The following is a 15992-nucleotide window of genomic DNA, read 5'->3' as shown; positions in this document are numbered from 1 at the left end:
ATATTTCTAGTACTAGATGCTTCGATAAGATTTATCTAAGCTTCTCAAACTCATACACATTTCCTTAGATAGCTTATATGTACGTGTCTAAACGATTCTAGAACTTATAACAATAAGTCTAAAATTGTTCAGACCCATTGCCATTTCCCACAATTTGAACTATGAAGAGGGATGCCGTAATCATAGTTGAATTTTGAGAAATCTAAATTACATAATGTTATCTTCAAAATCTTTCTTAGTGAAATCGTTTTCTCACAATCATTTTCATGAAGGAGAGAAACCTTATGACACTTAGATTTTTATGGCGTATGTGTTTCTATCCATGTGAATTTGTCATAATCATAATCATAAGACAATAATTGTGACAAATCCAAACTCTTATGGATCGAACTTTTCCAATCTTAATTTCTTGCCATCAAGGGTCCCACCATTGCTTCCAAGTTATTGAGCAGCTCACCCCTACCTATCAATGTACCTTCCATTGATCAAGGTGCCTTGCCCCTATGAAACCCACTTGAGAACTCATAGAAATCATATGCATAGTTGACGAAACTGGAATGGCACAGAAACAGAATTATGTCAAAATGATAGGTTATAAACCTTAAGTCGTGTGCTAATGATTATCGATTAGTTTTGTTCTTGAACCATTTTCAAGATCATTTAGACTCCCACTGACCTCTTGACATATAAGATTCTCTTATCAAGAAACATTTCTTGACAAAACAAATATTCAAGAGTTGGTGTGTGTCTTTATCAAGACAAAACTACACACAATTTGGTACTGGTTGGTCTTTGTCTTATCCAAGACATCACAACTCACCAAAATGTGTAAAAGAACATTTCCACTTAAGATTATGTCACTCAAGTCACAATCTTGGAGTATGACTCTAAGACTTGATTTTGGCACGAAGTACAATTCATCTTATGGACTTAACCACTACAACAATTCATGATTCCTCTTCTTAGCCAAACTAGTGTACTAAGGTATCCTTAGAGGATGAATTGTAATATGGTTCTTAAGACGATCATGAAACACGATACAAAAGTACTCTCCCTTCTTCTTAGATTGGAGAAACCTTTATCTTTCTGCCTTTATTTATTCTTCTCATTCGTTCTTCCATTCACTAAAACTTTTCAATGATTCAGGATCATACTTAATCTTGTAAGTATAACCATATTTTCTAGACTTTTAGTAAATCATCACGAATAATGTTATTGTTATTTATGGTGAACTTGACCAGTGTACAACATTGTGAACTCGATCTCCTAGTCATTCACTTGACTTTTTGTCAAGGAATTAGCCTTGAAACTTGGGCGATGGGAATCTTTCCTTACTTAGAAAATTACGAGACTACCATAAATAACATAACTAAAAATCACATCCACTTAATATTGATTATAATGGAAACACACAAGCATCAATTTTCACAATTGCCATTGCAAGGAGATATAATTAAGATAAAATCAAAATTTATTTTATTGCGGAAAAATATATCCTTACAAAGCAAATGAAAAACTATGATATTACATATTCCTAAGCAGTCTATCATAACTCTAAGCAGCAGCTCAAAAATCTGATCATCAAATCCATGTGATCGTAATCCATTTCTTCGCGATCAGATTCAGCTCGCTCCTTCCTTTAAGCTTCCTTTCTTTTCTTCGATCCTTCAAAACATCGAAATGTAATCTTATCACATCATGTATTAAGAATCCCCGAATAGAAACTTAATGGAGTTAGATTGTGGATTGTACCTGAAACAGAGTCATACATCTTGACTCTCCCATCTCTTAGATCTCTCAGGTAGTTAGGGTAGTTTCGCAAACAATGCCCCTTTTTTTGGCAGTAGAAACATATGGACTCCTTTGGAATGGTACATGGGACTATCTCAAACTTAGCCTTTCTCTTGCGTAGAGAAAACTTTTCTGGACTTCCGATGTTGCCATTGCCCCTAGGATATTGATTTATCAGACAAATTTGCTCGACCAGTGCGCCAAATCATTTCTGATTCAACAGCAATAAGCAAATAAGTCAAATCAATAAGGGTCACGTCGTGGTCCATCATATAGTACTCTCTAACGAACTTACCATATGATTCGGGAAGTGACTGAAGAATCAAGTCCACAGTCCACTTCCTTTGTAACCTCATATCCAAGACATGAGCACATACAGACTTTCCATCTTTGTGTCTTATTACCAATAGGGCTTGAGCGACCTTGAACTTTTCAAGTCTTCGAACACGTGGTCAGGGAGAATTATTGGAAGAGGTGAAGGAAGTGAAGCATGATTTCCATTTCCACAATCTAATCGTGGAATATCATCTTCATGTGGAAAATCTTTTCTAACGGATTTAGGAAGACCATAGTTGTCAGACTTTGACATCTACAAACGAGAGAAATTTCAAGTTTAGTTGATTGAGTCCTTAATAAAACACCCAAATGAAATATTAAGGCTAGGACCCAACACAATATCCTACAAATTGGAAGAGGGATGATGTAATCCAATTTGCAGAACATTTGAAGGTAGGTAAATGACGATTTACCAATTTCCACCATGAAAAACGAAAAAGAAAGTTAAGTTTTAAATGTATTGAAAACTCCTAGATCTTTTGAGATTCATTGAACTTTTCAATGACATGTTTAAATCTCAATATGCCCCTCGATTTGTGAATGGGATGCTGAGGATCACAAAACAGGGTGTGAATAACCATGCAAATATACATGGTTCCCCCAATGTTACAGTCACTTATTCGATGTGCCGGTTAACCACACACACTCCACCAAACTATGACAAACATCGAGTCACCCTTTGCTACCTTTGCTTAGAACTCAATTAGTGTGTCAGTTAACCACACACGCTCCACTAATGTCTTAGCAACGGTACAAAGTGTAATTTCATAGAATTGCATCAATTCACTTTTGCCTAAAGTAACTAAGATTGAGAATTTTGTAAAAATGTTTAGTTACTATATAATTCATTATACTTTTAATGGAAAGTGTTTGCCCTATCCTACTCGTTTGGCTAACGACCCTCCACCAATCAAGGAAGCGGTGGGTGAGAGTGGACACCCATTAAACGACCATTTTATAGGTCATAACCTTATACCCCCCCTTATAGATCAGCTTCGTGAATGAGGCCTACTAACGGTAAGACTAGCAGTTTAAGTTATACATATATAATATTAGACTTTTAATGTTATATATAGTATAAGAGGGTATTTTACACTTTTAAAATAGTAGGTAGTTTAATTTAATAAATTACACTTTTAATTTGATTAAATATAAACAATATGATTATGGATTTATTAACTCTCTTTTAATTATACTTTTAATTAACTTAACAAAACCATAAGGGTGTAATTTGAACTTTTCAAAACTAGGGTTTTTAGAATTTAGACTTTCAAAATTAAACTTTTTAATCAAACAATTTAAATTCCAAAACTTGAGGACAAGTTTTAAAACTTTTCAAAACAATTAGGTTCAATTATTCAAATTTCAAAAACACTAGGGTTTTTAATCATATTTAAAATTTTCGAAAATTAAAACCTTTTAGTTTTAAAATATTAAATATTAAAACATTGCTTTAATAATTATCCAAAATAAAACAATTAATTTGAATTATTAAATCTTGGAGGACTATATATTAAATTAAACAATTAATTTAACCTAATCCCTTAAAATTCGAAAAATTGGGATGGGATAATTCAAAAATCTTTAATTACTATATTTAAACAATTAAGAGATAATTACAAGATATGACATTATCCAAATCCCTAGAATTTTGGATTTTATCTTGGGGAAGGAGGCAATTTCGAAATTCTAGGGTTGGATAACCCTAGAATTCGAAATCTTGGAGGCTAAGGAAAGGATTTGGGAAACCCTAACCAAATTTCAAAATTTAGGGTTTATGAACCCTAATTTCAAAAATCATGCCTTTAGGGCTTATTGGCTATAAACTCTAATATGTCAAATTCATACTTTTGTATAGAGAACTAATTGAAAACAAAAACCAATGGCTCTGATACCACTGATAGGTTTTATACAAGCAATCCTATGTGTGCATGCAACGCTAGAGTTGGATCTTTGTTTTCACTATTAGTTATACAACTCTGTGAACACAAAAAGAAACCTGGCTTGCTCCTACTATTTTCAAAATCCACATAAGAGAATAGAATACATACCTTTTGTTGTTATATAGTAATAACAACTAGTTCCTTGAATCTCCTTAGCTTTTGAAAGCAAGTACCACAAGTGTAGTACCTCTAATGGTTCACAAACACACTTGGGTGAGAGGATTGATATGGGAGAGAGGAGGAAGGGTACTAAGCTCCAAAATTCGGCTATGGAAGGGTTGTCGCAAGGGTTGGCCGAATTCCTAAGCCTAGGGGGCTATTTATACTTGAGGCTAGCTAGGGTTTCAAGGTGGAAACCCTAATCCCTTATCTTAGGGCCTAAGCAAGTTCATGGACTCCTTTCCTTAAGCACTTGGATGAAAACTCCTAGATCCTTCTAGGATTTTCATTCAAGCCTTAATAAAGGTGATCCAATGGCCCAAAGTCTCAACTATCAAATAATTACAAAACAACCCATGTACTTTTAATTAATTCATTTAATCCCAAAATTAATTCCTAATTAATTTCCGATTAAATACTAATTAATAATATGATTCCTAATTAATATTTTATTCTTATAATATATTAACAAATCATATTTATACCCTAATCTATCATTCTTAACAATAAATCAGCCTCTCTCCTCAAAAGTCATCCTGTCCAGTCACCAGTGTGAAGGCAACCCAAAAGGACCATGCTACAACCGGGTCAAGTACATACCAAATATAGTTATGGACTTAGACACTAATCCAACATCAAGAACATCAGGATGGTCACTCGGTATGAGGACAAGGAATATGGCCTCGACAATGAGCTAAAGGAACTTGATGAGTCATGTGTTACTCCTGAGGAGATCGCTGAATACCAGACTCATGAGAGAGAGATGCCACAAAAATGGCATGTATCATGTTGGCCATGATGACAGTCGAGCTCCAAAAGTCCTATGAGGACTATTACCCATTTGAGATGCACCAGGACTTGATGGACTGCTACCATTAGAGTGCTCGTCAAGAGCGGTATGAAATTATCTCCTCCATGATAACACTCGAATGAAGGATGGTGAACCCATCATGGGCCACATGCAGAAAATGCAAAGGTATGTGGACCGTTTGCTGAAATTGAATGTGAAATTCCCCGAGGAGTTGGCAATTGATATCATTTTGCACTCCTTACCTTCGTGTTATGATCAATTTCGGAAGACATATCACATGAACAAAGAAGAAGTTACACTTAGCAAACTTCAAGGACTTTTGAAGACCGCGGAAAGTGGTCTTAAAGGTAAGTCGGTTGTTATTACTCCTACTCCTACCGCGGCCCCTATCTTGGCAATAGGGCAAGGCAAAGGAAAGAAGAGGAAGAGTCCTTCGAAGGGTACCAAGGGGAAGTCCCTTGATGGCTCCTCTTCAAGTGGAACCAAGAGAGGTTCTGTCACTCCTTCTGCCAACCCTAAAGAGGTTGAATGCTTCTATAGCCATGAAAAGTCTCACTAGAACCGAAACTGTCCAAAGTACCTGCAAGATGTTAAGGATGGGAAAGTGAAACCCAACCATGCAGGTATTTACACTATATTGTCTACTAACTCACCCTATTCTAATTCTTGGATCCTTGATACAGGTTGTGGTATTCACATATGTTCTGATTTGCCGGGACTAAGAAGTGAAAATGTGGAGCATAGGAAGATAAACTCAATCATAGGGAATATGAATGCTTCACCTGTCACCAAGATTGGAGTTTACTCTTTGTTGCTAAGTAGTGGGTTTAAATTAGATTTGAATAAATGTTGTTACTCGTCTGAAATGGAGAGAAATATTATTTCCTTTCATGGTTTGTACAAACAAGGGTTTACCTTTTCGTTTGATAATGAATATGGTGGTATTAATGCTTTCTTTAATAATGTTCTTTATTTCAAAGCATTACCTTGTGATGGTGTATGAAACTGTGTCTGTTGTTGATAACCTATGAAATAATGTGTTGTATATTGATTCTTCCACTAATTTGGATAAAACATCATTATGGCATTGTCGTCTTGGACATGTGAGCAAGAAATGCATAGGCCAACTCCAAAAGGATGGAGTCTTGGAGTCGTTTGACCTAAAGTCAGATGATAGTTGTGAATCTTGTTTGCTTGGGAAAATGACAAAGTCACCCTTCACTGATACTTGTGTTATGGGTGAGGGATTGTTGGATCTCATACATACTGATGTGTGTGGACCCTTCAAAACCGCTACAAGGGATGCTAACCGCTTCTATGTGACTTTTACTGATGATTATAGTAGATATGGATATGTCTACTTAATCAATCATAAGTCGAAAACCTTTGAAAAGTTCAAAGAGTTTAAACAAGAAGTGGAGAATCAGCTGTGCATGGACATTAAGAAGATTTGATCCGATCGAGGTGGTGAGTATCTTAGTATAGAGTTCCTTAACTATCTTAAGGAATGTGGGATTGTCTCACAACTGACACCTCCCAGAACATGGTTCGTTCCATGATGAGTCGAGCTTCGTTACCAATCTCATTTTAGGGGTATGTCTTAGAGACTGCCGCCCATATCCTTAATCTGGTCCCTATAAAGAAGGTTGCCAAAACACCTCACGAGATGTGGACTGGTAAAGTTCCCAATCTGGACCACATCAAGATTTGGGGTTGCGAGGCTTTCGTGAGGCGCGAGACTCACGATAAGCTCGAACCTCAAGTGAGAGGTGTATTTTCATCGGCTACCCACAGAAATCCTTTGGTTACCTCTTCTACAGACCCGGTGATAATATGGTCTCTGTGGCAAGGAGAGGAGTCTTTCGCGAGAGAGAGTTCATAAGCCAAGGAAACAGTGGGAGGCAAATTGACCTTGAAGAAATTAAAAAGTCAAGTGGTGAAGGAACCTCAAATCCTAGCAGTCAACCTGAGGAGGAAACTCCTGTTGATCCGACTGACGAGTCTATACCTCTGAGGCGTTCCACAAGAGTTAGGAATGCACCTGAGCATTACTATGTTTTCCATATTACTGCGGAAGGTGATACATTTATCAGTGATAGCACACTGGTAAATTTGGATGAACCTAACAGCTATAGGGAAGCAATGGCAGGCCCTAAGTTTGCTAAATGGAAAGAGGCTATGGACAGCAAGATTCAGTCCATCTATGACAATCAAGTTTGGAACTTGGTTGACAATGTACCAGGACGTAAGACAGTCGGGTGCAAATGGATCGTCAAGAAGAAGACCGACATGGATGGAAAAGTGTACACTTATAAGGCACGACTAGTTGCGAAGGGCTTCATTCAAACTCAGGGAGTTGATTCTGATGAAACCTTCTCACCATTGGCAAAGATTAAGTCTATTAGGGTTATGTTAGCTATTGCTGCATTTCATGATTATGAAATATGGCAAATGGATGTCAAAACCGCTTTCCTTAATGGAAAGTTGGTTGAGGATGTTGACATGAGTCAGCCAGATGGTTTTGGCAGTGCAGAGTACCCTGATAGAGTATGCAAGCTTGAGAAATCCATTTATGGGTTGAAACAAGCATCTCGCAGCTGGAACCTTTGTTTTAATGAGAAGGTCAAAGAGTTTGGTTTTTCAAGAAGTGAAGATGAGTCCTGTGTGTATGTCAGAGCTAGTGGGAGTATAGTTAGCTTTTTGGTACTGTATGTGGATGACATACTACTCATGGGAAATGACATCCCAACTTTGTAGGAGGTTAAATCGTGGCTTGGGAAGTATTTCGCTATGAAGGACCTTAGAGAAGCTTCCTATATCCTAGGGATAAGTATAGTGAGAGAAAGGAGTAAAAGACTAATTAGACTTAGTCAAAGCACCTATGTGGAAAAAGGGTTGAAAAGGTTCAACATGCAGAATTCCAAGAAAGGTGACTTATCGATCCAACATAATGCCAAACTGAGCAAGGCTCAGAGCCCGAGTTCAGAGGATGAGATAGCTGAGATGAGTCGATTACCATATGCTTCCATTGTTAGCTTGATCATGTATGCTATGACTTGTACTCGCCCTAATGTGGCCTTTGCTTTGAGCATGGTCAACAAATATCAGGGGAATCCTGGAAAGGCTCACTGGACTGCGGTAAAAAACATTCTCAAGTACCTGCGAAGGACTAAGGATTGGATTCTTACCCTTAGTGGGAGTGATGACTTGAGCGTTGTGGGGTATAGTGACACTAGCTTTCAGACTGATAGGGATAATTCCCACTCTCAGTCGGGCTAGGTCTTTATCATGAATGGAGAAACGATTACTTGGAAAAGTTCCAAGCAGGAGACGGTAGCTGATTCGATGTGTGAATCAGAGTATATAGCAGCGAGTGAAGCGGTGAAGGATGAGATATGGTTGAGGTATTTCATTGGAGACCTTGGAGTGGTGCCAACCATAAAGGAGCCTATGGAGATTTTCTGTGAAAGCAATAGTGCGGTTGCCTTAGCCAAGGAACCGAGAGATCATGGCAGATCCAGACACATTGACAGAAAATATTACTTCATAAGACATAAGATAGAAGGACACCTCGTAGCAAAGAGGATATCATCAGAGGAAAACCCAACAGATCCCCTTACGAAGGGACTGACTAGGGTTAGGCATTTTCAACATGCAAGGCGCATAGGGCTAAAGCACGATATTAGTTTTACATATTAGATAGTTTTTTTTTTTGAAATTTGTAAAGTGTAATTGAAATTTGATGATAAATAAAAGTCGTTGTTTATTTATAAGTAAAGTGTTGTTATCTTCTGTCAATCGTTTACTATCATTTCATTTTGCATGTTTTGACTTCCATAATAATTATGTTATGGTATATCATATTATTCAAATTCTCCACAGTCGGTCATATGTTGGAAGTAGATATGAATCAAGACTATCATGAAGTTGGTTGTAGATGTCTAAGATGTTGGACATAACAAAGAGTTACTACAACACTCATGAGTGTTCATAAGTTCTCAGTATTAGATTAAACCTACGCTCACTTATATCATTTCATGGAATTTATATCGAGTGATCGTGAGACAGTAATATCATATAAGTCTTCAAACCTAAAGATACGAGTTGTTGTCTATGAGTTGGTTATGCATTGATTGTACAAAAACGCATCAATAACTTGATGTCATAAAACGTACCTTTGTGTATAATTCAACAACTAGTAGAGAAAGCGTATGAGTTGAAGTTTATCTTTTTCTTCTTGGATTAGAAGCGATATATGGGCCCCTCGATGATTTTGTTTTGACCTATGTATCGGGCCCGGTCAGAACTAAATTAACGTGTTCAATTAAGTTCTATGTCAACCAAATCAGAAATCGGGAAACAAACTGCTGGAGAATAAGTACGACATTGTTCCATGTATTTGTCCGGCTGATATCTAGAACAGAGGATTATATGGCCCCTTATCTAAAATGGCGCTTCATAGTTCAACAGAGTTTTAAGAGCTACGATTGTTGGTTGGTTCCTGAAGTTATGCTTGCAACTATAGTTATTAGACTTATCCAAGTGGGAGACTGTTGGATAAGGTGTCTAAGTCCATAACTATATTTAAGTTGTACTTGACCCGACCGGCATGGTCCATTTGGGTTACACTTCACCCGAACAATTTATATGGATAATCTATTGAGAATAGTATAAGTTATGATTTATTAATATTATAATTTCTAATATATTAATATGAAATCATATTATTTAATTAGTATTGATCTAGAATTAATTTGGTGATCAAGAAAGGTGACTAATTAAATATGGACTCTTGTATTTATATATTGTGGGCTATTGCTTATTTAGAATGGACTAGGCTTGCATGGAAAGTCCATGGATAGTCCATGGAGCCTTAACCCATGGATCTCATGGAAATAAAAGGTCATGGATATTAGGGTTTACATGAATCTAACCTTAATCCACCACACTATATAAAGGATTCCTTGGCACTTGAAATGGAACTAGTATGTGTGAGCAAAGGTGGCCGATTTCTACAAGTGTTCACACTCTCTCTAAAGGTTTCCAAAGTTTGTGGTGATTTGTGACTTCCATTTGAGGCATCCACATTATTGGTGCTAGGCTCTCAAACTCCAAGCAATCAACCAGTACTAAAAGGTATGTAATTCTACTAGTGTTTTATGATTCAAGTACCCCATAACATGCTAGTTAGGATGTAAACCTTGGAAAGTTATTATTTACATGTATCTTAGAGAAAACATGGATCCAATGTTTCTAGGGTTGCATGTATACCATATGAGTGTTAGAATGCTCAAAAACCTTTAGGTTTCCCTCTGTTGTGACCTCGTAGGTCTTCCCGGAGAAATCATAACCACTTTACAATGAGCAGAGCCACCGCTCTAGTGAACTGGAGGACCAGGTGGCAAAAATTGTTATTTTTTGTTAATAAACGATCCCAGATTTCCACTATAGTTCATCGACAACGATTTTATATTTTAAAGAAACATATATTTATAAGTCTTTTTTTTTGTTTCCTTTTTAGATTTGTCTTGAACATCAAATATATTTTACTCCTTTAAAAGAAAGTGAAAAGGACTAATACTAATTATTTAAAAAAATTACCATAAAATAAACCTAAATTTGAAAAATAGCCAAAATATTCACTATTTTCACATTCAACTTTTACAAAAATCTAGTTGACCACAAAGAATTTATTTTTTTTCTCACATTTTCATAGGTTAACTCTTGCAAAAATCTGGATTGACTATAAATTTTTTCCATTTTGTTAACTTTGTGATTTGTGATAACTCAAAATAATATAAAGTTCGTATGTAAAAATCATTTTTAAAACCTTTTTTTTAGATTTTTGTAGAACGCCCTTCTGGTTTTGAGAACACAAATGATATAGTGATTGTTATGAAGTTTGTATGCGAATGCTATACAATTTTCTCTTCATAATTTCGACCGGATAACATACTTTTGAGCTTAACGGTTATAACTTCTCAACATCCAAATTTGAAGTGTAATATATCCATGAAAAGTCCTAGTTACAAAAAATGCAATAAAAAAATTCAGCTAAAACGGAGTTCGTATGCAATTTACAAATAATCAAAGTTGGTATATATATATATATATATATATATATATATATATATATATATATATATATATATATATATATATTTCATAGCATATTTTGGAACTAAAACAATATGACTTACCGACATCCAAATTTGGAATGTAATATATTAATAGAACTAGGTGTGAAACTCGTGTGTTACATGAGTTTTTTTTAAAATAAAAATTTTATATGAATATATAAACATTAAATATTTTATAAAATAATGTTTTCTCATAACAAAATGTAATATTTTGGAGCATTTATGAAAAAAAATCAAATTGTTTGGAGCATGTATGAGAATTTATTATCAAATTAATAGAATGATAATTTTATATATATATATATATATATATATATATATATATATATATATATATATAACCTATTAGAATTTTTTGGAAATTTATTTTTAGAAAATTGAAATTTTCGAAAAATGACAAGTGGAAAATAATAATTTTAAAAATCTTAGAAAATGACATGTATCAAAATGAAGGAGAAAAAGACAAGTGATAAAAATATTTTCTTTATTAAGGAATATACAATTAAAACAAATCATCTCAAAAAGAGTTTATGAAAGATTTGTAAAGGTTCGAAGTTTGAAAAAAAAAATAATAAAAAAAATGCACCAAGCATTACTACACTCACGGTTACATATAAAAATTGTCTTAGTTATGTGAGAGAAATGTCTACATTTATCTATAATTACTATTATGATTCTTTCATTTAGCGAACTTGCAAGTTGCCATGCAAGTTGCCATGGAACTTCCTTCCTTCAATTACATAAAATTCAAAACTTCCAAACTTATATCATACTATAAATACCCTTACACAATATAAATCACCTCATCAACTTCGCACCTTAAAACTCATTATTAGTTCTTTATCTTTTTTATCATGTCGGCAGAACCTCAATCACTATTGCAACCACCAAGATATGGAAACCTAATCACAATTCTTAGTATTGATGGAGGTGGAGTACGAGGCATCATTCCAAGTGTCATCCTTGAATTTTTGGAAACTGAACTACAGGTATATATCGTTTATAATTAAGTTTAGTTACTTGAATTATTCCTTTTATCTTTGAAAGACCATAGAAAAAATATGAGGAGGTTGTATAATTATGACAGAAATTAGACGGTAAGAATGCACGACTGGCAGATTATTTTGATGTGATAGCCGGGACAAGCACCGGTGGTCTGGTGACGGCTATGTTAGCTACTCCCGGTGAAGATAATCGACCGATTTTTGCAGCTAAGGATATTAAAGATTTTTATCTTCAACATTGTCCTAATATCTTTCCACCACGTGATATAAGGTATGTATTATTAGCAACAAAACAAAATTAGTTAATGTGTGACACTTCTTGTAGCGATTATGGGAAATAGTCCTAAAATCTCTCAATGATTTTTATCTTGAACATTCAAATGTTTGGTTGTTGAACTTCTGCATTTTTTTTTATCGAAACAATTGGGTGGACGGTTTTGTACATCGCTAATTCTCCCCTTTTTGTGTGAAGAATGAATTTTTTTTTCACGTAGTATTTTCCTAATAATTGGGTAGTTATGTCTTAAATCTTCATTTTTAATTTACATTGTGTAGCATACACCGTCGGTTCCGTGCTATTAAAAAAGCGATCAAAGCTCTATGGGGACCAAAATATGATGGGCAACACCTACATAAAGTTATTCGAGAAACACTAAAAGAAAAACAACTTCACGAAACATTAACAAATGTCGTGATTCCAACGTTTGACATAAAACATTTGCAGCCTACGATCTTCTCAAGCTTCCAGGTACTTCATCGATTTATACATTTGTTGCCTCTAAAAACCATCAAGTTATCGATTTTCAAACCTGAAAATGTTTACATTGAAATTAAGAGGATGATTTTTTTTTAACATCTTCAAAAGAGGTTAGAAGCAAGAAAAAATAAACAAACTTTCATTGGTTTATTTATTATAGCATCTTACTTTTGATTTTCAAATTACAACATTATATGTTAATAAATCTATCAGTTATAGCAACTTTATCTAAATACACAACAATTTTCATAGGCACTATAAGTGGTTAGTTTTTTCAAAGTATAATATTTTAATAAGAAAACATTGAAAATATATTACTATAGTTGAATAGATTTTTAAAGTATGATAGAAAGTGCAATGCTTTAATAGATCGATATGAGAGCAGAATGTTATAATACAAAATGAAACTCTTTTGCATTAAATTTGCCTTTTTACGATAACCATATAACTAATATTAATATTCACGTCTATAATATACAGAGGCACCCAAGTCCTAATGCCAAGTTATCCGATATATGCATTGGAACATCAGCTGCCCCAACTTATCTTCCTCCATATAAATTCCATACAAAAGAATCTAAAGGAAAACCACCTATAGAATTCAATCTTATCGATGGTGGAATAGCAGCCAACAATCCGGTATATATATATATGTCTTATTCACTAATAGTTGCTCATCTATATATCTGCATGGTTTAAGTTAAATATGTTAATATTTATTTATTTCTTTTTGCAGACTTTGGTTGCCATAAGCGAAGTAACAAATGAAATAACTAGAGGCAGTACAAACTTTTTCAAAATAAATGCAACAGAATATGGACGATTTCTAGTATTGTCATTGGGAACTGGGTCACCACAAGCTCAAGCAAAGTATGATGCTACTGAGTCGTCAAGATGGGGGGTTTTGGGGTGGCTGGCTAGTGGTGACTCAAACCCATTGGTGGAGGTATTTACTCAGGCGAGTGACGATATGGTTGACTATCATATCTATAGTGTCTTTCAAGCCCTTCGTTCACAAGAAAATTATCTTCGTATTCAGGTAACTATATTTCCTTTCCACTGTATTTTAAAAAAGATTCAAGATTTCATATTATGACATAGCGAATTCAAATGATATCAGGATGACACTTTAACCGGGGACTTAATTTCTTTGGATTTGGCTGCACAAGAAAACTTAGAAAATCTTGTGAAAGTGGGACAAGACTTGTTGAAAAAACGAGTGAAGAGAGTGAACTTGCACACGGGCATACATGAGCCTTGCCATCCTCACACCAACGAGAACACCAACGAGATGGCTTTAATAAAGTATATTCATGTTTCCCGTATAACTATATTTAATTAGCATATATTTTAGAACATATATACAAAGCATTTTATGTATATTTTATTCATTTGAATATTTCTCATATGTATATAGGTTTGCGAAAGTACTCCACGAGGAGAAGAAGATACGTCAACAAAGATCACCATATACTAATAGAGGAAGAAGTACACAAACGAGCCGGTGAAAGAACAAATTGCAATTTCACAAAGAACACTGGTGCTCTCAAATGCACTTCGTCACTCTCGTTAAAGTTTATATGAGTCCAACCCAAACTAAGATTTTCTTTCTTGTTTATGGATTTACATGGTTTATTCTAAATGAAGTTCGTAGTTATGTTGTTTAGTTGAAAACTTAATTAATCGATGTAACCGTACTGTTCTAGACTTTCAATTTTATGTTAATTCAAGCGTATAAATAATAAAGGGTAAATGGCACAAAAAACACTATTTTTACACATAAATTCGATTTTGACACCGTGTTTTTTTGTGTCAATTTTGACACTGTGTTTTACAATTTGTTATAATTTTGACCACTGACCGGTTAACTAGGTTGCATGCTGATGTGGCATGATGACATGTCAGTTTTTGATTACGTGACATGCTGACGTGTCAAAATTGAATTTTTTTCTCACAAAAAACACTAAGTTTTCATTTTTTTTTTTCGATTTTGACACTAAGTTTAATTTTTTCTTTCAACTTTGACACTATGTTTTTTTGTTCCAAATCGAACATCATTTTTTCCAATTTTGTTCAATGTTGACAATTTTCTATTTGAAACCGTATAAATGTTTTTGTAATACATTTAAACCATATAAATATGTTTTTTTTTCATTTAAAAACAATAGTTTTGTATAAATACATTTTTTTACACTCAAACCATATTTTTATGTATAAATATATATTAGTTATATAAAAATGGTATTTTATATTAAATATGCAACTTTAAAATGTGTTTGGAGGTTTGGAGGTGTGTAGTCGATCAAATCTTGGATATTAAGTTTGCAACCCATCAAATTTTTACATCTTATTAAAAACTTATGGTTAGTTTGATTCTCATGATATAACTAATGCTTTGAATGTAAGAAAAAAAAAACACATTGTATTTAAATAAAAATGTGGTTTTTAAACGAAAAAAAATATGTTTATACGGTTTAAAATGTAATAAAAAAATATATTTATACGGTTTCAAATGGAAAATAGACAAAATTGAACAAAATTTGTTAAATGATGTTCGATTGGAACAAAAAAAACATAGTGTCAAAATTGAAATAAAAAATTAAACTTAGTATCAAAATCGGAAAAAAAAAATGAAAACTTAGTGTTTTTTGTGGAAAAAAAATCAATTTTGACACGTCAGCATATCATGTCAGCATGCCACGTCATCAAAAATGACACGTCATCAAACCAAGTCAGCATGTAACCTGGTTAACCGGTCAAGTGGTCAGAATTGTAATAAATTGAAAAACACATTGTCAAATTTGACACAAAAAAAAACACGGTGTCAAAATCAAATTTTTGTATAAAAAGAATGTTTTTTGTGTCATTTACCCAATAATAAATTAAAAATATTTGCATATTTTCTTAAATAGAAATTAGAAAATGTACAATAAATATGCGTTCACCGTTGAACTAGCAAAAGTAGAATCATTGTTAGATGCACTATGCATCTTTTACCATCCTCCCTAATAAATGAAAATAATTTTGCCACATGTCACTTTTTCATTAACT

General features: G+C 34.0%; 1 pseudogene across 1 annotated transcript; it reads left to right on the top strand.

The window, feature by feature from the left end:
* The first annotated feature begins 11971 nt into the window (after positions 1-11971).
* Positions 11972-14607, top strand: LOC145076929 (patatin-like protein 2; annotated as a pseudogene). Its single transcript, XR_013692890.1, has 7 exons — positions 11972-12169; positions 12268-12455; positions 12740-12932; positions 13422-13580; positions 13678-13980; positions 14062-14246; positions 14359-14607. The product of XR_013692890.1 is annotated as a patatin-like protein 2 (transcript).
* Positions 14608-15992: the final 1385 nt, after the last annotated feature.

Source organism: Lactuca serriola, chromosome 1, assembly GCF_051521515.1.
Source record: "Lactuca serriola cultivar US96UC23 chromosome 1, Lser_US96UC23_V15, whole genome shotgun sequence".
Taxonomy (NCBI): Eukaryota; Viridiplantae; Streptophyta; class Magnoliopsida; order Asterales; family Asteraceae; genus Lactuca; species Lactuca serriola.
The sequence above is the reverse complement of the archived record's forward strand: the minus strand, read 5'-3'. Positions and strand labels throughout refer to the sequence as shown.